This window comes from Erigeron canadensis, chromosome 8 (genome assembly GCF_010389155.1).
Source record: "Erigeron canadensis isolate Cc75 chromosome 8, C_canadensis_v1, whole genome shotgun sequence".
NCBI lineage: Eukaryota > Viridiplantae > Streptophyta > Magnoliopsida > Asterales > Asteraceae > Erigeron > Erigeron canadensis.
In genome coordinates this window covers 6,710,065-6,714,091 of record NC_057768.1, presented here as the reverse complement: position 1 = coordinate 6,714,091, position 4,027 = coordinate 6,710,065, and the positions used below count along the sequence as shown (strand labels likewise).

Below are 4,027 nucleotides of genomic sequence, written 5' to 3'. Positions count from 1 at the left end.
TAATATAATTATCTCATTCACTATTTGATTAGTGGGTTCGGATTAAGTGATTAACTAATTAATATAAATGTATACGTTTTTCTTGTTTATGTTATCTATTTAAGATTGATTTACTTTATCTAATTTTTTACATGTTCGATTATTTGATGTATACCATTCAAAAAAATATTAATATGGTTCAAACATATATTGTAACAAGATTATAATATAATTAACTCATTTGCTTTTTGATTAGTGCAATAGGATTAACTCATAAATAATGTCCAAGTTTCTCTTGTACGTTTATGTTACGGGAAAAGTGAATATATGGCTATCATGTATTCAAGTTTGGGTATAAATCCTCTCACATATTAATTTTTTAATATTTGTTGTAAAATAAATAAATCACATGGCCCCCATGATTTTTATGGTTTAAAAAATTGACATGTGAGGGGTTCTATACCCAAGCTTAGGTACAAGATAGTCACATATTCTCTTCCCTCTTATGTTACAGATTAAAATTGATTCACATAATTAAGAATTCTTTTTCTCGAGATATTAAACCTTTAATACTTGATGGAAATAATTATACAAATAAAAATACATTTAGAACTGCTTTATTCTTATATTTTATATCATGTATTATCTATATATATATATATATATATAATATAAAGTTGAGTTATAGTTACTTTAACACAAAAATAATCATGAAATGAATTGAAGGAATTTATGATTGTATGTTAATGATAGTGTTATGATGGATTTTGTGTTAAAGGTGAGTTTAATGGTTTCTCATGCATTGTGTGATATGAAAGGTTTGGGTGTTAATTTTATGTTAGATGTAATTGCTTATCTATACTCCCTTATAAAAGGGATTAGGATTAAGTATTAAGAACCTGATGTGACTAAAATGTCCTTAGTCACAAATAAAACCCTACGCCCTCTTCCATTCCCCCATCTTCTCCTCGGCCAAATCATAACACACACAAACATCTATATGTCACCATATCCACCCACCGCCTTCCATCACCATCTCTGCCATCAACACTATTGGCTCCGTCCATCACCACCACTGCTATAAATTCATCTAACAAATCAGTTCGTTCCTCCACCCCCAACAATCTCCACCATCGCCACCATATATAAAGTTGAGTTATAGTTACTTTGTTAACACAAAAATAATCATGAAATAAATTGAAGGAATTTATGATGGAATTTATGATTGTATGTTAATGATAGTGTTATGATGGATTTTGTGTTAATGGTGAGTTTAATGGTTACTCATGCATTGTGTGATATGAAAGGTTTGGGTGTTAATTTTATGTTGGATGTAATTGCTTATCTATACTCCCTTATAAAAGGGATTAGGATTAAGTATTAAGAACCTGATGTGACTAAAATGCTCTTAGTCACAAATAAAACCCTACGCCATCTTCCATTCCCCTATCTTCTCCTTTGCCAAATCATAACACACAAACATCTATATGTCACCATATCCACCCACCGCCTTCCATCACGATCTCCGCCATCAACACTATCGGCTCCGTCCATTACCACCACTGCCATAAATTCATCTAACAAATCAGTTCGTTCCTCCACCCCCAACAATCTCCACCATCGCCGCCATCAATCATCTAACATTCTAACACCATCGGCGGTAGTCAACCAAACGTAAATTTCTTTTAGCATTTTTTTTATTGCGTATATTAGATTTTTAATTAATTTCCTTACTTAGTTTTGTTTAATTTTTCAGATTTGGGTGCCGCCATTCAATCACCACCATCCCTGAATCGTTTCGAACAGAGGTATAAAAACTGTCGCATCCATCAATTTGCTTTAATCAATTTCTTTTTGCCAACAATATATGTGGTGTTGATGATTATAATTCGACTTTATTTATTATCAATGCTTTAATTTTTCCAGCAATATGTTTCTTATTTGGGCAAGAATGGTGCATTCTTAATGCTTTACTATGAATTTTGTATAGTGTAGTTACATCTTGATTCGTTGTATCAGAGTCTTCTTTCTTCATGAAATTTTAATTTTCTTAATTAATTATTTGTTTTTAATGTTGTTTTTTTCACCTTTTTTCTAAATTTAGGATCGCCGCCATCAATCACGTTGGATGTATCTTTCGCTTATTTCGATGATTATATGAACCAATTCATGGTTTGTTGACCCTGCAAAAGCTTTGTGCACGTTGGATGGTCAAATTATGCCTGTCAAGTTGGAGACTTCTAGGCTATTAGTTGAGTTATTCTTTGTAATATACATTGCAGGCCAAAATTGGTTGAGTCGGATAGTGCGCAACAGGTTAAGAGAAAGCTTTTCAGGAGCTGCTTTTCTGTTATCAAATATGTGCTTTGTCTTAGGATGTGTTATTTTTGATGGGCAGGGTGTCTTACCTGCTTCTATTTCTTTGAGATTCATCTTTTGATTAATAGTTTGTTTTTATGCAGAAGGTAAAATGCAAAATTTATTAATTCTCTTTTGTAAGTCAAGTTTCTTATTTTTGGTATTATATATATATATATATATATATATATATTTGTAAGTCAATCTTTTTATTTTCCGTATACATATATTTGTGAGGTAAAAATGATCGAGCTGGTCGTGGTGTCATTATTTATATATATATATATATATATATATGTGGTTTACAAACTGTCAAAGATCCAACTTTCAAAGTTTGAGTAAAAGAAGCGCTAACTTGAATATGCATTATCTACCCAACATGTTTGTGTGTTTGACAGGTTCATCTACAATGCTGCTTTGATTTTGTTTTATACGTGATTGACATTATTTTGGTAATTTATTTAGTTGGTGAACCTGTGTTATTCACTTGGCATGTTGAATAGAAAACCGATTACAACCACCAAACTACGATATATTTGTGCTAAGATATGTCATTTTCTGCATATTATTACACCTTTTATATATTATACTTTATATTTTGATGTTTAAACCCTTACAACTTTTTCATATTTTAATGTATTTGTGCTAAGATACATTACACCCTTTATATTTTATATTTTGATGTTTAAACCCTTACAACTTTTTCATATGCTTTTGCAGCTATGACTTCTTAACGAGGCAGCAAAATACTCTGATGGTAGCTCCACAAAAGATTATGGACATTGTTAGGGAAAGCATGTTTAAAAGTGCAACCATCAAGCTTTTACTCTAATTCACCCTTTTGTCTAATTTTGTTTAGGCATGTTTATAGTCTAATACTTGGAGACCATTCATTTTTCTTTAAATGGATTTTGTTTTCTGAAAAAGAATATAACTGTCTTTCATTTTTAATTCATTTTTTTTTGTTTCAAGAAGAATGCATTATTTCGTACAAGCTAGAAATGTGTTTACATCTTTTGATCAAAAAAGCATCCACTTGAGTAATCAAAATCAACAATATAAGCAACAAGGAAATACTTCTTTTCCTATGGGAATTATGATTTCGAATATTGAACTCGCTTTCAAAGCACAAGTTTTGGTTACTGAACAACTGGTCTAAGAAAAAGAAGAACTAGAAAATATTTTAACAAAAGAAAAACATGTTATCCAGTCATGGCTTGAGACCAAGAAACCATATGATGCTGCACGTAACCAGTATCCCTCCCAAAAACGTAAATATCTGGGGGGTGATGTCAATGTTGCTGCATTAATACCTGTTGTTGACCGATTGTCTGAAGTGTTAAAACCTAGCACTATTTATGATGAACCACCAACACCCAAAACTTGTATTATTTCTCATGTTCAATTGTCTAAGGTTAAGACTTGTAAACGAGAAATTTAAGCTCAATTGGTGCTCTAATGGTGAAATTTAAGTTAGTGTGTGAAAAGGTGTTTGTGTGTGTATGGAGGTTGAAGATGGAGATGGAGAGAGAATAATTAGAGTTAAATGGAATGATTAGGATAAATGTGGGAAAAGGCTTACAATTAATGTGTGGAAGGGGGCTATTTATATCATAAATCTAAGTTTCACTAATGCCCCTTCCACCTCTAAAACATTTACATTTTAACACCATTTTTAGTTCTAACATTC

At 31.4% G+C, this 4,027-nt stretch overlaps 1 long non-coding RNA gene across 3 annotated transcripts; it reads left to right on the top strand.

Annotated features, from left to right (window-relative positions):
- The first annotated feature begins 1,403 nt into the window (after positions 1-1,403).
- On the top strand, positions 1,404-3,288 carry LOC122580552. Of its 3 annotated transcripts, XR_006320820.1 has the most exons (5): positions 1,404-1,653; positions 1,736-1,787; positions 2,084-2,295; positions 2,378-2,444; positions 3,058-3,288. It is a non-coding gene; the product is annotated as an uncharacterized LOC122580552 (long non-coding RNA). The 3 variants fall into 3 exon arrangements; XR_006320818.1 differs by lacking the exon at positions 2,378-2,444; XR_006320819.1 differs by having other exon boundaries at positions 2,084-2,444.
- Positions 3,289-4,027: the final 739 nt, after the last annotated feature.